Genomic DNA, 19,717 nt, shown 5'->3' with positions numbered 1-19,717 from the left:
GTCAGGATTGATAATAACATTGTGTTTGTTCTGTTGCTGTCTTTCTGGCATTTTCCAATATACTGTCTGTGTCTAAATAGTATGATTCTGCATTAGTCCTTTCATTTTAGACCAGCCTATAGTACTTAACATATTACAATTCTTTTATTAAAAAAAAAAAAAAATCTGCATATTTACAATTTACTGTATGGGGATTTAATTTGCTGATTTACATAAAGTATAGTCAAGATTGAATTGACAAATTGACCCCATGCACATCTGTTCCTAGATTCTAACACACTGCAGAAAGACCCTCCGGTACAGCAATTAAAGTGGGTCCACACAAATACAAAAGCCCTTTCTCTGTCTTGGAATTCAGAGTAAGGCACTCAAAGGCCAAGTAAAATATAACACCTATACATTGCCAATAGGTCAGTTCGCACGTACCAGTGGTAATCTTATCTGGATAACCTTGCTTGCTCTATACTGGACAGCAGCACTACTGTATCTGAAGTGAGTGTGTTTTGTAGGACTGGATACATATTTGTACATCCAATTGCAATAAATCAATTGAGTAAATATGAACTTGAAATGCAGGGCTATACACTATACTTGAATATGATATTTTAAGGAACTCCACTTCCTCAGAAACCTGATGAAGTGTTTTAAGCTTTGATCTTTAGCTTCTAGCTATGATTCCTAGTTGCTTGGAATCACAGTAAAATAACATTATAGGAGACACAGTCATTGGAAATGATAAGGGCCGCTGAAAGATTGTTCGTGGAAACTGCACAAGTATATTGAAAAACCTTGCATTTCACGGTAATAGTTACGAAATTGATTTCAGTTATAAGTCCTGTAAAGTATTAACGCATTTGTAGCCAGAGGGTGTAAAATAATATACATGAATTTAAATCTGTTTTCAATTATCTTTTTTTCTTTATTCATTAATTTTTTTGTTGCAGGAGGAAACCCTTGCACTCAGAAAAGAAGGGATTGGTGTGGTTTTAGACTCTGAGCTGCCTCACATAATTGGTATTGATGATGATCTGCTTAGTACTGGCATTATCCTATATCATTTAAAAGTAAGTATTTTATGAAACGAAAAAAATTGTATGTTTCAAAATTTTGTTTCAAATAATAAAATCAGTACATTAGTGAAATTAGCCATCCATAACATTTTGTTTTAGGATGGAAATACTGTTGTTGGTCGTGACGATGCTGCAGCTGAGCAGGACGTTGGTGAGTTTGTTTCCTCAAACTTCTGTACTGAAATCTGTTTTTAGAAGGGTATTTGACAAAAATGTTTCTTTACGTCCGCGATTTCAAAATGGATATTGGGATTTGATCACAAGACAATCCATTGCTGTTTTTCATAACATTTTATTATATGTAATTGAAAATATGTCACATATCATATATAAGCTTTTCTAATGAATTCTGACAAGTTCCATACTGTACCTAAATGATTCAAAGCATATTTCACACAGTCAAAAGATCCGTAAATCCAAAGAGCTGACTTCTTTCCCCCTCACGATATAAGTACCTTATTGTACAGGACACTCTTTTGGACATTTCTGGTTCCAATATAATCACAAAACATGTCACAGAAATGCATGAAATACCCACCCATACACATTGTATATGTGGCTGGGCTATTTAAATGCACATAACAGAATCAGTGTTTCATGTGGCTTGAAAAAATTGTAATCTAGACAAAGCCTCTAAAAGATACCTTTTTGATGATGGATGAAAAAAGATAGTTCTAAGCTCAATGTAGTAGAGACTTGAAACGTGTGGCATAATATTTCAAAAATCTCCATGCTAGCAAAAAGCTCAGAAAGAGTTCCTGAATGCAGTACCCCCTAGTTCAAGTTTTTTCAACCATCAAGTTTGGTATTCGTACTGTGTTTGAGTGGTGTTTTAATATGCAAAAAATCCCATGCATATTATTACCTGCAGTTAATAATATGCATATTTTTTATGGGAAGTTTCTAGAATAAAATATACGAACAAATCAAAGATACAGATTAAAAACAAATAAAACACCGCCATACTAAAAAAAAAAAAAAAAAAAAGAAATCAGAGCAAGCAGACTAGCTTAGTCCTTCACAGGACTAACTTAATCCACTTAATGTGGATCTTTTGTGTGACCACAGGGGTTTGGTTTAGTACTAAACTTGATCTAGTTTAACTGATGCTCCCAATGATCTAATCAACCTTTGGTGCACTGCAATGTGATTAGTAATGATACTAAAGTTAATCAAAGCAAGTGGATCAAACTCACTAAATCTACCTGTTGGGCGCATCAAGTAACATTATTTATTTATTCATTATTTTTAAATAGACCTACAAATGTAGTTTTAGCAAACAGTCCCACCCCCTTTGATTCCAATGCAACAGAAGTACCAATGTGTATTATTGTGATAGGAACGATAAAGCATTAAGCTGTGGTATATTGAACATATCCATAGCCATGAACAGTTTGAAATATTAGGTTATTTCTATGTTTTTGATGAAGGATAGGACATTTTTATGTTTAATTTTCTGTGCATTGGTCTACTGTATTGTATGTTGTTGTATTTTGTTTAATTTCCTGTATTATCAAATTATAACATGTAGTGTATTGTTTTAGAAGATGGCCTTCTATAGTGGCTAAAAAAAAAAAATTGCACCATGTTATATCTTGAGATGATCCAATCAGATGCAAGTAAACAAAGCGCGTATCAATGCCCCGGAAGCAGCTTGTTACAGATGCATCCATCCAAGCTTCTCTGGATTGAACCGTCAGCCCAAATGTTGATTAGAGAAAATGTTTCTTCATCCCTGCTGCAATCTGGCTCATGGTGTGTCTCAAGCAACTAAAATGTGGTTAAACACAATAAACAGAAACGTTCCTTGCGGAAGTGAAACTTTCACACAGACGTGGCTGTTTGTTATTGTGTCGGCTCACGAATGGCTGTCAAGCGTTTTGTCTCACTCAACCTGGGTCAAAGCATGTCAACCCACATCCTGAGGTGGGTCACTGGGACCTGGGTTAACCCGGGTCCGACCCAGGTACGTGGTTTCACTCTATGCGGGCCTGTGACCTGGTTAACCAGGAGTGCCAGTGTGAAAGGGGCTTAGGAAATCAGTTACCTCTGGTTCATAAACCAACATATTTCCTTCGACAAGCCAATATTTGGCATTAATTATGTGGCTTGGGTTTTGTTTTGGCTGTTTTAATTGACTGGCTCCCTAGCACATGTATATATCTCAAGGCTGAAGTGCCTGTTTTAAGTATCACACTCAGCAGAACCAACGCAAATTCTGTTACCAAACATTTATACTCGCAGAAGGTACTGACAAAAGCCCCAGGCCCTGTGATTTAATTGGCAGATGGTGTTGATAACACTCTGAGGTTTAAGTGGGAAGATGATTAACCTTTCACAAGCAGAAGTGGCACTGAAACTTTTCAAAAGAGTATTGTGTCTGGTAGCAATGGAATCCATTCTTTCTAGTCCCAACAATATGGAAAAAAGCTACAGATCAAGACAACGCACTTGCTTTCATGAGAAGGTTAACTTTATTTATAAGAATTTCACTTAATCCACTAGAAAGTGCTTCATTTAACAACATTTTCTTTGTACAAATTATAGTGATTTAAAATAATGCTTTAAACGCACTGTCAAGAAGTGTACAATATGTTAATAAAATATTACTTACACTTCTATTTGCACCTTGTTTATAACAATCGTTTGTTGTATAACATACAGCTGTACCTCTAAGATGGTAACTTAATGTGGGCGTTCTTAAGCTTTAATAAAAATACTAAAATTAGTTATCCAATGTGAAAAATTGTGTAGGTGTAGTTTCTTTTCCATTTACATGCTTATAATTAGCTTACGCACACTCACTACCCATGTTCTCATTATTTACTTCAGCTTTTTATTTCTAACTAAAAGGGGGCTCTCAGAAGAGTCCTTGGGAGAATTGTATATGTTAGGGAATAACACAGGGGAGAGGGCTACTCTACAGTCTATACTGAAGAACATGTATTTTATGAAAACAATGTATCCACAAATGGCGCCTGTAATTGAGTACCGAACTGCATCACGGGATTGACTGTCCTATCCTTCTTTATATAGTCGTAGACTGCACTGCACCTGAACACACACCAGCAGCACTGTTTCCAGAGACGTGTCTGTGTCTGTGTTTCGTGTCTGTGTTTGTTATTATTATTTCGGGACTGCAACCCCTTGGTTTTGACACTGGCAATACTCGTAGTTGGGTAGAGCCAGCATTATTATTTAAACGGTCAAGGAGACCCAAAAAGAGAATAAAAGTACTTGAACCGTGAACTTTGTGTTTGTCGTTGTCTGGAGCACCTGCATCACCCTTTAACCTACGCACTGCAACCCACATGTTCACACACCCCAAAGAAGCTGCGAAACAGGGAGAAAAGGAAGGGAATTACTTTTATCTGCTTCTGTCACATGGCATGTGAAAGAAAATCACGAAGGCAAGTTGGGATTTTGAAGTGTATTAAGCTTGGGCTTTACCTTTGTATAGGCATTAAAGTTCAAATACAGCATATAACCCGTAGAGAAGAACTGATTTGAAATATGCACATTGTGAATCAGTCTCACAATTTCAGCCATAGCTTTGGAATATATTTCCTCCTAATTTTAGTCCATATTTTTTCTTCTCATTCAAACATGGACACATAGCTCCAAGATTAATTCTGTGCCTTCTCCTTTTCATATGATCCAGATAATATAATCATGTTTTATTACAGCTGTCATGATGCCAATTAATATTTTTGGAAATTGTTAATGAGACAATTTTGTGACCATCATGTTTCCCTTTTTTAAGGCACCATTTAGTCAAATCTCCAGATATCTCCAGAGCCCGCTCCTTCTCCACCCTTGCTCCGCAGTGGTGGAATGACCTTCCTACAGATGTCAGGACTGCCCAGTCCCTGACCACCTTCCGGCGCCTCCTCAAGACTCACCTCTTCAGACAGCACCTGTAGAACTCCTCTGTTTTTCCCCTGGAACACTATCACCCTTCCTTAAATGTGCTTTACTTGCTCTTATCTGCCCCCTATTTTACTGCATTTAATCCTGTACTTCAGAGTACTGTAATCTGCCAAGTGTTTAATCTGTAGTATTTTGTATTTAATCATATCCTGATGTAACTATCACTGACACTGTTATCTGCTGTATTATTGAATTGTATTTTGTCACACTTGTACTTGCTTGAACCAAAGTCATTGTATTTATCTTGCTCTTAATTGTATTATTACTTGTACTGTGATACTTGAAATGTATTTGCTTACAATTGTAAGTCGCCCTGGATAGCGTCTGCTAAGAAATAAATAATAATAATATAATAGCACACATCACAAAATACCACTGTGTTTGCCAAAATGTATATGATTCTGGAATATGTGATTAAATATTGCCAAATTCTCACATGAATTCCTAATGGAGGAAATCAAAGCGTGGGCAGGCAAGTAGCCACGTTTTTAAATCAGCAATCATAAACAAAGCCAAGCTAACCATTGCCTAGTTTTTAGACATTGCCAAATTCATAAACAGACTTACAACAATCCACATTTAACAAAATAATCTTAATTAGGATTTAGATATACTTAATTTGGGGTATAGCTTGGAAAACACTCCTTAGTGAATATTTAAGAGATTTACCATATTAACTGTTCTTTACTTGGATCAACTACTGTTACATTTACAGTTTCAGAACACTTGCATTATTGAGGGAGTCTACTGAATATGACAAACACTTTTAAATTAATGTAACTTTTGCATTACATAAGGTTAAACATTTGAGAATCCTCATCATATATAAAAGACTGCGCAGCTATAGTGTAAAACTTTGAGGCTTCAACTTATTCATTCAGCATCGTATCATTCTATTACAAATCATTGTTAATTAATTTTTAATTGCACCATTGTTTTGTCCATGTCTTGTTTTGTGTTAGTACCAACATTCATCAATTTGCATTGGTTAGATAAGCCACAGCATGTGTGGATGCCATAAGAAACTTCGTAGCAGCCCTGTACACTAATCTTTAAAAAAATATATAATAATAATTACTGTTTATTGTACTAGTTTTAGGTTGATAATTGTCAATGAACTGTGTGTTTAGTTTATGTTAAGAACAGTGACTTGATAGATATGCCTCATTCTTCCCTAAAGAAATCGATGGTAATTATCATGAAATGTGTAACCCAATACCATTTTTTATGTTATTACTTCTCACCAAGTGTTCTCTGGTTTATTTTTATTCAGAGTGGACTGCTTTCTTCTTTTAGCCTGTCTGTGACAGACCTTTCAAAATCGTGTGAAAATCTCTCGACTGTCATGCTTTACAATCCCAGGTAAGTAAAGTTAATGGAACAGGCCACTTGTGACAGATAACCTGTATGTTCTTTTTTCAGATGTTAGAACTGTTCTTTCTCAATAAGGAATTTAAAGAAATGGTAGACCCATCTGTTTAACTCTTGTATATAAGACACTATCCAATCAGGCTTGTAGGCTCTTGACATTCTTCAAATACTAGAAAGGGTAAACCATTATGATTTTACAGAGCTTATGTAATGATACATTTATAAGACACGCTCAATCTCCAGTAACAGTGAGAGGCGGATGAACTCTGTGTTATCTGGTCTTCCACAGCATTGACTTGCCTTTTGTAAACAAATCGGTGCAAGACAAAACACATTGAGATACATAATTCTAATTTCTGTCTAATTTCTGGTGGACTACCATGTTTTTTTTTTTCCTCTCTACAGGCAACCAAATTAAATGATATCCTGACTAAATCAAATTAAAATTACAAATTTGCAGAGTTTGCAAATTCCGTTTTCGCCTGCTTGGTAAAGAAATTCCACCCAATGCTTTGCTTGGATGCCATTATTATGTATTCACAAGACAGAATTTAGTGATCAGGAACGGCACTTTATTGTTACAACCAAACAGACGCACTTAATGTCCCACTAACTCTTTTGCGACTGCCGTCAAAACCCAGCTGGCTCAATTTACAGTAGCTATTGCAATAGTCCATAACGCAATAGTAGTGTTGTACTACTGCATTCGTTTTAAAATTGAACATAACAGCCATGGTAACAACAACAGCAGCGGAATATGGCCAATATATGTTGCAAAGAATCCTTCAGCATGAAGCGCATTTAACATTAATAACAAAATATTTTATTTAAACAGAGAATTATTATTATTATTATTATTATTATTATTATTATTATTATTATTATTATTGTTATTATTTCGATGTATCCAGTCCTGAAAAAGGTTACACAAGTCTACACATCTGAAGGACTTAATGTGTACTATATAGTATTTAAATATGTATCATGCACTTAAAACATTAATATATGGGGTTTTTTTTTGTTGTTTTTTTTTTTATCATTACCCGAAAAAGATCCAGGTACCCGGGTATTTTTCACGGCAGTTTTTCAAACAAACTTTTTTTATTCAAAGCTGTAGTGGTTAAACTGAACACTATTATATGAGGAGGAGGTTAAATGTCAGCAAAACTTGCAAAGAAAATGTACAAAATGAAATTTACTGGTTGCATAAGTATTCAGCCCCTTAAGTCAGTACTTGGTAGAAGTACCTTTTGCAGCAATTACTGCTATGAGTCTTTTTGGATAGATCTCTACTACCTTTGCACAGTAGGATGGTGAAATTGTTTCTTCACAGGAAAATTGTTCCAGCTCTGATAAGTTTGTTGGGGATCGTCGATGGACTGCAAACTTCAAGTCTCGCCATAAATTTTCGATTGGATTCAAGTCAGGACTTTGACTGGGCCACTCAAGAACATTAATTCTCTTCTTTTTCAACCACTCCAGTGTGGCTTTGGCTTTGTGCTTCAGGTCATTGTCCTGCTGAAATGTGAATTTCCTCCTGTCACAAAGACGGCCGGAGTGGGTGGCGTCAGACCAGAAACAGGAACACAAACGACAGAGAGATGGGGTTTTGGTGAGGCTGAACGCGTGATCGCGTTCAGCATTTAATAAACAGAACAGAAAATAAAAGGTTGGAACAACAAAAACACAGGACACGGCACTACACGCCAAAATAAAACAGACAAACGAAACGAACTAAACAGTGCACAGACAGACGAACAAAACACGGTGAGCAGATACAACTAATTTACGTTCTTACGTTGTTTTATTTTCTCCTTCTCTCTCTCTCTCCCGTTCTCCACTCACCGAACACCAACCCTGAGTGCAAGAAATGTGCGTCTATATATACTATTGTGCTGGGATTCAATTACTAATTAATTATTCACTTGAATCCCAGCACGTGAATTAATTCTGTGCAACCCCGTGCTCACATATTACATTTAACCAGCACGTGAAGTGATTTGTGCTCTCCTCGTGCCTAAATACAAATCTACACTTTTTAAATACACGTGAAACACAGACCCGTTTATATCCCGTGTACCAATCTATACACCAACATTTACATACGCACGCATACATACACAAAACACACAAATGCACACAGGGGCGGGGCACTTTGCCACACCTACCCAGTTTCAGAGTCTTGGCTGACAAACAGGTTTTCCTCAAGGATTCACCTGTACTTTACACCAGCCATTCTCCCCTCTATCCTGACAAGCTTCCCAGTCCCTGCTGAAGAGAAGCATCCCCATAACATGATGCTGCCACCACCATGCTTGACAGATGGAATGGTGTTGACTGGGTGATGTGCAGTGTTGGGCTTGTGCCAGACGTAACGCTTGGAATTTAGACCGAAAAGTTCAATTTTTGTCTCGTCTGACCACAAAACCTTTTTTCCACATGTCTGCAGTACATCTGTTGTGTACATTGCATTGAAAAGATACACCAGGGGGCGGAGTTGAGACGGCACAGATTTCTTATTTTTTTTTCCTGTCACAAACAGTGCAGACACATTGTTTGAGCAGAACAGAGGAATAAAAATACATTCAACGACGTCTCGGATTTCAGTAATTTTTCAAGGTCTGTGTCTGAGGGGGGTGGATAATGTGCAGAAGTGTCTTTTTGTGTTTTTCTGTAGCGTTTACAAACCACTAAAAATACATTATTTGAAGTGACAAAGTCGGGGTGAGTGAATATAAAGACAGCATTTTTTTTTTCTTGGTGTTTTTTTTTCTGCTATCTTCCAGTTCATTTAATTGTTCTTCATCCAAATCGGCATGTTTACTTACTACTTTTGAGTTTTTTTTGTTGGTAATTGGTCACTCAGTTTTATAGTTACAGATGTACATCTGTACCTCTGTAACTGTAAACAAGATGGCTACCATTGCTTTTAATTCTGTGAGACAGCACAGTGATTTAGAATATGTGACAAGGCTCCAACCGTCCGTATCCTTCCAATATATGGACAGCTAGAACCTTGCTCGACCAATCACATTGCCAGCTCTGGATTATAAATATATAAATATGTAGTCCAAGAGGGAGCTGCAGGACTACATATCCCAGAAGGCCACAGGGATACAAGGAGCCAGAGGGGAGTCACCTGGCTCCTTTCTAATTGGAAAGCACTTGAGGCTTTAATCATATTTTTAAAAGTAAAGTGTAGTAGTGTCACAAAAAAAGTGTGATTTCTTCAAAAACTAAACTGGGATGATGCAGCAAATCAAGTTAAACTGAGACAGGCAACGCCAGAATTGAGACTGCAAGTATGTCACTTTAAAATGCATAAAACACAAATTTCTTACAAAATAATGTGGTAGATACAAAGTAATTTTGATAACTGCAAAGCTGTTTTCAAGCATATGCTTGAGTATACGAATAAATGTAGTTTATTGTTGATTATTAGTGCAAGAACGGATTTGCCTCTATTAAGGTTATTGGTAGTATATTAAGTATTTCACCTGGGACATGGAAAGCAAACGGTCCTCTAAATCTCAAAAATGATTTAAATCTTGCCAATGTTTGCTGAATTAATTAAGCAATGTGGGCATATATATTTATGCACTGGGACACTGTCAAGCCCCGGTCACACCTGGAACCATAACGATAACCATAAATTGTTTATGGAGCGGTCACACCAGAACAAAAAAGGGCTCCAATATATTGTACAGCAAATGCCAATCAACTTTTTAGTACACGCCCACTTTTATTTCCAGCAAGATGAGGGACAGTGATGAATGAGGAACATTAAGAAATACTCCTGTTGTATTAGATCAACAGAAGGCATAGGAGACAGAGAGGATGAGTGTGGGTACACAGAATACTACAGAGTAGGGAGGAGTTAGGGGAATTCCACACGCTCGTTGGTATAATCAAGTGCTGAAAATTACACCTCAAGGAAGTATGCATGGTCACGTTTGGTACAACCACTTCCCATTAAAGTAAAACATAAAATAAGAACATGGTATGTATCATTGATTACACCTTACTTAATATGACGATAGACAATACTCCATAAATTATGTATATATAGGGGCTCCCAAGTGGCACATCCACTGTAAATTGTAAAAGCACTCACGTAGAGTGCAGGATGTGCTCTATAGTCTGGATGTCATCGGTTCGAGTCCAGGCTACTCCTTTGCCAACCGAGGACGGGAGCTTCAAGGGGGCAGCGAACAATTGGCCGAGCGCCGCCCGGGGGGAGGGAGGGTTAGGTTGGCCAGGGTGTCCTCGGCTGACCGCGCACCAGCGACCCCTGTGGTCTGGCTGGGCGCCTGCAGGCTTGCCTGTAAGCTTGCCTGCTGCGTTGTCCTCCGACTCTGTAGCTCTGGGTGGCTGCATGGTGAGTCTGCAGTGTGTATAAAAGCGGGCTGCTAACGGCACATGCTTTGGAGGACAGTGTGTGTTCGTTTTCGCCCTTCCCGAGTCAGTACAGGGGTGGTAGCGGTGAGCTGAGCTAAATAAAAAATAATTGGACACTACTAAATTGGGGAGATAATAACAAAAAACTAATTGCCGACTACTAAATTAAAAAAAATGTATATATTTATACTAATTATTATTATTATTATTATTATTATTATTATTATTATTATTATTATTATTATTATTATTATTTAAAGCAAACAAACAAAAAAAAAGCAACTACAATATGCAGACTGACATGTCTTTATGGATCAAATAGGATCCTATATTGTGCTTATGCTATAATTATACATTAATGGCTGTTTATCAAATAATTTATAACACATAAAAAAAAAAAGATTAATTAATGTATACTAGAACCAGTTTTCCTACGTGATGTTCTGCGGTGGAACAGTGGAGGTCAGTCTTCTCTGTAGTAAATCATTGCAATGCCTGTATTTACTGTTTATTGTGTTTAAAATAATATATAAAATAACACCAGGTAGGTGATGATGTCACATTTAATACAGCCCTGATTGGCCAGGAACATTTATCGTTATCATTGTAGCAGGAAAACATCGCTCTGAAAGATAGCTATCTTTATCGTTTACAATGATCGTTATCGTTGTGGTGTGACCACCTCCAACAGGAAGGATTTTTAAAAATCGTTATTGTTATCGTTCCAGGTGTGACCGGGGCTTTACTCCACAATTTGACACATGCTTATTATCTACCTAATTGCTTTTTGTCTCTGCTTTAAAATAGTTATTGCATTGTTGACAGATCACAATCAACTTTTTTTTGTTTTGAAAGTATCTGACAGTCATTCACACAGACTTAATAAACTTCTGTAGACTATGGCAGAGGGCTAATAAGATAATTAATAGCTAGTTAACCCCTCAGCCAGAATATAAAAGATCTGCAGTTTCGCTGAACAGGGGAGTGAGTTCAGAGTGGAGCGTGGAACGTGGAGTGTGGAGAGTGGAGGTAAAAAGATAACATCAAAGAAATAACCATTGCTATGCATGCTGAGTCAAAACCAGCACGATACCTGTTCTGTTTCATTATTGTTTATATGTTTGGCCAATGTGCCTTTTTGTTTGAGTGTTTTGTTATGTTTAAAACCTTTTGATTTATTGTGACAGGATGGCTAAGTGGTGACGTCAGGCCAGATGCAGGAAGAAAACACAGGCAGTACTGCAGGGCAAAAGACGCAGCGTGCGCCATTTATTTAAATAACAAAAATAAAATAAATATTTAAACAAAAACACTGCTCACCGAGCAAAATAAAGGTTTTAACAAAAACAAAAATCATGAACACAAAACACCAAACAAATGATCCAGGTCAGGCTGGGCAAATCGCCTTCACTGTTCCTAGATTATTTTTACTTTACTTTCTGTTTCGTTTTGTTTTGTTTCTTTCTCGTTTCTTTCTCCTCTCAGTCTCTCGCTCCATTCTCTCTTCTGAACAACCCACCCAGAGCAGGCAGAACTGCAGGCTTATATGCAGGTGACCGGGAGATGGGAGATTTGGGAGATGGCCACCTTCTACACAAGTTTTTTAAATTGTGGATGGGGCTTCCCATCCACGCTTCCAAACAAAACCTACAGCTCTTCGCCGTCACATTTAGTACATAAATTAATAATAATAATAATAATAATAATAATAATAATAATAATAATAATAATAATAAAACAAATACAAAATAATATATTGCACAGGACGGAGGGATACCCTGTTCTAAAAATAAACAATACATTTATGACAGGGTTTTGCCCTGCCCCTTTTCATGTGCAGGGCTCCTCTCCCTGCCACATTTATTTATTTAATAAAAGCACTGAGCGCCGTAGTGTCTCAGTTTTGCCCCACCATTCCTTGTTTTGGTTTGTGTTTCTGGTCTGACGTCACCTTACAGCCATCCTATTCACACATAGTTATTTATTATTTTTGCTGGCAGAACTTAAGAATATCTGCTTGAATTGATAACGTTCTATAAAATAATCAGCTTGTAACAGGACTTCATTGCACATTCTAAGGTCATGGTCATGGTCATGGTCATGGTCATGGTCATGTAACCTTACATTTCATGGATTTAATATTCCAACACAATGTATATGTATGTACACTATGACTTTATGGTAATATGTATGAATTGTATAAATAAAGACTTGGTTTTATGGTAAAGCAGTAAGATGTTTCCCATGGGCTGAAAGCAAATTCTAACCTGTGGGTTAGCCTACATATTTCTATGTGAAATAAGTTGAATTATTGACATTTATAAAGTAGAGTTAAGTTTGAACAGTATTGTGGGTTACAGTAAAACCTGTATTAAAGGTGACCCTCTCCTACCGACCGGCAAATCCCAATCATTTTCTGATGATCTGTTATTTCAGGATTTGTAATGTAACGTTCAAGATGAATATGATGTACGTAAATAGATTTTTTTTTAAAAGCAATATGACAAAAAAAGCTACAAAGCAAAGTTTCTAAGAGCAAATATATATCCCGCAAATATTATGCTTTTTTTTGGCTTCTGTACTTTTTCAGTAAAATATTCAATTGTATTTTATTTTGGTTTTAATGCTTCAAACAGTAATAAAGTACATCTTTTCTGTAATTTCTTACTTTCCCTGCCTAAAATGACACTAAATTTATATCTTTCTTAATACTGTTATTAAAGTTAATAAGAGGTTAATAAGAGGTGCTGTGTACAATTATACCTAATTTCTGTTTGCAGATTCCCAATGGGAACTTTACAAATCTGCTTTAGAGACCGATCTTATACTACTGTGACACATCCTTAATTTCCCAATATGGTGAGATATTACTTCAAAAGCTACAGATTTATTCCCCAAAGGTATTCATTTTAACACGCACATGATTTCTGTGAATGTTTTACAGTTCTTGTGTATGTTAAACGTAAGGTGCTAGTTGATTAAAGTTTAATTAAAATATGAGCATATGTTTTTCCTTTACACCTGTCAGGTTATGTTTATTCTTTGAGGGTCATAATGTATTCTGGTCCCAATAGATTCACGCTTCTCCGTGGAAATTCAAATAAAAAAATCATTCTCACATATTTCTGCTAGGATTTTATCAATCCCATAACTCAAGTGTCACTGAAAGTGGAATATACTGTATACAGACAGTATCCTTAAATTGACATTGTAAACCTTCTCTTACAGTTATGGCTAACATGTTTTGTTGTTTTAAGGACAAAAAACATGTAAACAGACTTATTTAATCAAAATAAATGCTGATACATTTTGTTGTATTTCATATTTGGCCTAACACAACAAATCATTTTTTCTTTTTTGTTTAGCCTTTTAAACATGTGTTAGAATTATAAGATAGAACAAAAATATGGTATTTTCAGGCTGTTGTATTTAGAAAGAGTACACTTAGATAATAACATGTCTGACAACTCGGGTTGAAAGAAACTGATGGTATCATAGGGTTTGTTTTCTGTTAGTGTTTGAATTACAAATAACTAAAAAGAGCTGAGGATTTAAATGTATTTAATTCAATGGTACTGCGGTTGACTGGAGAACAGAGTATAGTGATTTACACAGTATAACTTGTCTAATCATGCGTTTACACCATTTTCCAGCATGGTCATGTGATGCAGCTTAACCAGTCTTTGTGATATTTTTTTAAGCCGTCGTATATATTTTTTATGTAACACACATGTACTATTATAAGATTTTTAAAAAAGTACTGTAATTCTAAAATTGGAATACCTGCCTTCAACTATTGATACAATGCATTTATACTTAACCTGTCCAGTTTCTTCAAAACAGGTTTGTGTTTAGCAGTAGGAAAAATGTCAACAGTATAGTTTATTGCCTTCATGTGATGGACATGTCCCAAATCAGATGAAAAACACTTGGTCTCAAAACAGATTTGTATAGAAAGTCAGGGTGACACTTGTATAGGAGAAAACATGAAAGTAGCAAAGCTATAATATCATGAGCCAAATACAAATTATTTTAGGGAATTAAGTAACATATTGTGCTCAACCTCTTACTAAACTGACAAAAGTAATAAAGTGCAGCAGAAATCACACAGGATGTCCCTAAAGATGTTTGTGATATACAGCAAAACCTTAGACCTACCTTTTCTAGCAGTTTAAAAGTGCTTTAAATTTGCCACTGTTGTTTGTCCCTGACTTTTGTTGTGTGACGAGTCAACCGATCTATTACTCCTGGCTTTTTTCCTCCTTGCTTTTTTTTTTTTTTTTTTAATCAGAACTCTATAGATCTTGCTAAGGTTAGATGAGCGTTTGGGGTCTGTGTAATGCAGCTAGATAAAGGGTGACTCAAATCTTGAGTCACCCTTTAGCTTGACTTCAGTCTGACTGGACAGATGTATGAGGTCATCATATGTATTTTATGGAAACAGACGACCATATATACGTTCTGTTTGTGGGGTCCAAAAAAAAGTCAAGTTTTCACTTATCCGAGCCATTGATTAAGAGTCCAGTTTTTATTATTTGCTTTTGTGACGCATGGGCAACGGATATAAATACATCACTGCAAATGCACCATAATACTGCAGTCAGCAAAAAATGTCAACCCTTTGCCTCGCATTTATTTTTCTCAATTCTTAGAGCAGTACTGTAGCGTCACTAGCTCTGTTACTGATCAGGTTGACTTCAGTCTATTAGTAAGCTGGATGGATGATTGTCTTCTTTCATACAGCTATCCCACTTGTGCCCTGTGTAACTAAGGTGGTAGTGATTCATAAATCTAAAATGTTTGGAACATGCTGGATTTTCTTTTGAATCACAAGACCATATGCTGGCAGCCTTGCTTTGAGGAATAATACAAATAAAAAAAAAGCTTTCAATTGTTTTTCTTCCGCACATTGACCCTAGAAATACCCAGTAATGCTCAGGACCAATTAAATTAATGGTCGACTTGTAACGTGCCTGCAGCCAAGTTATTAGGCCAAAGTGTATGTGTGTAGAGACATTCAGATTGAAAACCATTGAGGTAAAACAACAATGACTGACTTCAGTACTGGAGTAACCTTGGAAACCTCAAAATTAAAGTCTCTTATTGGTGGATGGGGGTGGTCTGGCATATTCTTTGAAGCCATATCATTTATACTGTACATATATTTTCAAAACTAGTAGTTGATAATTTGGTAGAAATTTGTCTTTGTCCTTTGAATAATTTTTATTGTATTTTTTAAACTCCTTTAAATGGTGGTGTGAGTATCATTTGTGATATCATGCATGAACTGCAGCTGACAAAACTAATCTAGGTGGTAATGCCTGCAGCTTTGCATATGAAATTAGTTTTTTGTCTTTAATTACATTGTTTATGTATTTTTGTGGTTTTGTTTTGTACTCAATCACATTAGTCTGATGAAACAATTTGGGTTTCGATATTCTAAAGCTTAAAGGGCATGTAGGATAATGGCATGTCTACTTTGAACCTGATTGGTATGGAGATTCATAATTAAGATATTATTTAATTCAAGCAACAACAAGCTGCCTTTTTATAAAAACATTTTTTAAAGTTAGTACCTTTTATTTTTACAAGTTTACATGATAGGTATATGTTTCATATACTGTAAAACATGATTTTTTTGTGGCAACTTAACTTTGTTATTATGGCCCTCAAGGTACATTTGTGCTTTAACAAAAGTTTGCGCGTTTGGCCTGCTAGATTACATGACTCAAAATCACAATCTTGCTGTTTAAAAAAAAAAAACTTTATATATTAGCACATCAAAATCAAGCAAGTGTGTGGGCTCCAAAGTGGCGCATGCAGGATGCGCCCTATAGCCTAGAGGTTGCTGGTTCGAGTCCAGGCTTTTCCACTGCCGACTGTGGATGGGAGTTCCCAGGGGGCAACGCACAATTGACCGAGCGCCGTCCGCAGGGGAGGTCTTAGGTCAGCCAGGGTGTCCTTGGCTCACCATGCACCAACAACCCCTGTAGACTGGCCGAGTGCCTGCTGGCTTTCCTGTAAGCTTGGCTGTAAGCTGCCCAGAGCTGCGTTGTCTGATGCTGTAGCTCTGGGTTGGCTGCATGGCGGGCCTGCAGAGTGGAAAAAAGCGGTCAGCTGACAGCACACACTTCAGAGGACAGCATGTATTCATCTTCGCCGCTCCCTAGTCAGCGCAGGGGTGGTAGCGGTGAGCTGAGCCTAAAAAAATACAACTGGATATATCAAATTGGGAGAAAAACGGGGTAAAATCAATTGGCGACTATTACATTTATAAAAAAATTTAAAAAATCAAGTAAGTGTTTATGTTTTCAAATCTGTCATTAGCTTGCACAATATATTGGTACACAGGAACAATCTTATCCCTAAGGAAAATGGAACATATCTTATCAGCATATAGTACAGTATACAACAATAATATAACAAACATAACTGCACACTGAAATCTTTAAATAGATAGGACCCAGTTAAACTGGAAACTTCAGAACGGCATCTGCATTTCCATAGAGAGTAGCATAACTGGCTATTTTGGCTTGTGTTTAAGGTTCATACACATTATAATGTCCTCTTTTATGTGGTCGCTCTGTGGCCTCAATAACTTCTTCATAGGCAGATGCTGTTGCTTCAAATGCCTTTTCTTCTGCATTTGCACTGGGTTTTTAGACTTTACCCAGTGGAGAAGCATGATTACCAGTAATTTAACACAACCAAGTAGTACAATAATGTATTCAGAAACAATTAATGGTTCTGTTCTACCCAGTAATCTTTGGGACCAGCACCATGGCAACTGAGAGCGTGCATGTGACCAGAAATAATGTACTGTAGAACTGCTGTTGCAATTACCCATTTGTGAAAATTTCTTGCTCTTAAAATGTTCTTGTACAATGTATATCATTGATTTAAATTGCCTACTTATACCTAATGTGTCAGTGTTGCTTGCCTTGACATTAAGACTATGTGGGTATCCAAGTCTTTTCAATAGTGTAGAAACCGAATGCTGAAATCGTCTCCTGCACCAAGGCAGAACAATTGGATGAAACCACAATGTGCTAGAACGTTCTAGAATGAAACAAGAACAATGGGTCAACTGTGCATAAACTCAAATACACAGATAAAGTGTCAGTTGAAGGGCAAGGTTAACAGAATGTTCTTTCTTTTCGATAAGCAATAACAACTTGGGCAATAACAGATGTCTCAGCAGAAGTACGTGCTACCACAAGAACTGTGACATATCAGGGGATGGTTTCATGAATGAATATAAAGTGCGTAGGTGTAGGGATTGGATAAGGGGACGGGTATGACATATAATCATATAATCATAATTGTATATAAAGCATCCCTTAAGGATTCACTGCTACACCTTTGGCTGTGTGCAGTTGATTCTCCAGAGCTCTGTTTTGTGCTTCAATAAACACCTTGACGATCTACTCCAGGGTCTGAAATGTTGAATCCTTTCCTTTACCTCCTATTTCGGGGGTCTCTACAATAGGCATTTGTACATTATGGAACAAGCTGCTATTTACACATCTCACAGCTGCAAGGTCTCAAAATAAACCACCTTATTTTATGTAATCCAACACCACACTTTAAAATGTAGCATGCATGCATCAAGAGGTGAACTTCCGACCACGCTACCAGCGCCATTTGTCTGTAAGATTCTGGGAAGAATCAGGACTCGTAAGATTCTGTACATATGTTTAAACAAAATGAAAAGGCAGGTCACTAATTATGGTAGCAGTTGTTTCTTTTTATAACCCTCATAACTTAAAGCTGTAATAGTTTATAATTATAATTTGCAAAATGATTTGCACACTCACAGCCACAAGGGATCATAGCAAGTGTAAGATTGCAGTCCCAATTCATCGACATGACTGTCAGATATTCCCAGCAGCAGGTGGTGTATGGGCCCCCAGCCTTGACAGACATCATTCCTACAGCCTTGCTGCTGAATCTTGAAAGCCCCCATGTCTCATCACAAGACAGGGAATTCAATCCTCATTGAGCACCATTAGATCCCAACAATGCTAGAGCTGTGGTCAATTTGTGAGATGAATTTGCTTAAGGTAGGGCTAAAGAAAGGGTTTAAAAATAACTAACAGATGGATTTTTTTCTCACTATTTATTATTTAAGATGTGTAAAGTAAATTCCTAACTTTAGATTGGGATCATTTTATATGTATTCCGAGACCAAAAGATCAAAGGTCAAATTTCAGGGTAATGCATTTTAACAAGACCAATATCTATTTACATATTTGTTCTTAACCAATATTTTTTTGTCTGAAAAAGATGACCGTACATTTAATTTTGTTTTGTGAACTTTAGCTGACATACCTCATTTTTTTTTGCATAAAAATCTTAGAAAAAACTTTGACCCCACGACCTGTCCCATGGCATTTATACTGCAATTTCTGCAGAACCTGTTTGACGAGGGGAAATCCCCCTCTACATTAAAGGTCTGTATGGCAGGTATTTCAGCTTTGTCAAAAACTACCTCTACATTTCATGTCAACCAGTCTGGAACTGGAGGCTTTCCATCCACCTCCTTTCCAGTCTGACAGGGAGCGACAGCTCCACACGTTCTGCCCTGTGCGGGGACTGGCGTATTATGTTGACAGGATGAAATGTTGGAAGTAGTGCGAATAGTTTTTTGTCTATTATGGGGTGAAGCCTATGGTCAAGCCCTGTCTGAACAGAGGCTATCTAAATTGATAACAGACACAGTCAGGACTGCCTATGAGTGAGCCAACTTGCCCCCTCCAGAAAAGCTCACTGCCCATTCCACTAGGGGCATGGCTACTTCGTGGGCTTTCTTCAGGGGTGTATCTGTCAAGGACATTTGCAATGCAACGGTGTTAGCTACTCCCCATACCTTTTTACGAGGTTCTTTCTACTGAATGTCGTGGATCCCCAAAACCCTGGCTTTGGAACTTATGTATTAAGGGCGGCTT

At 37.0% G+C, this 19,717-nt stretch overlaps 1 pseudogene; it reads left to right on the top strand.

Moving 5' to 3' along the window:
- LOC117410424 (kinesin-like protein KIF16B) overlaps positions 1 to 19,717 on the top strand; it is a 130,818-nt pseudogene that overhangs the window by 46,588 nt on the left and 64,513 nt on the right.

This window comes from Acipenser ruthenus, chromosome 6 (assembly GCF_902713425.1).
Source record: "Acipenser ruthenus chromosome 6, fAciRut3.2 maternal haplotype, whole genome shotgun sequence".
NCBI lineage: Eukaryota > Metazoa > Chordata > Actinopteri > Acipenseriformes > Acipenseridae > Acipenser > Acipenser ruthenus.
Note: the sequence above shows the minus strand (reverse complement) of the source record. Positions and strands in the feature narration are given on the sequence as shown.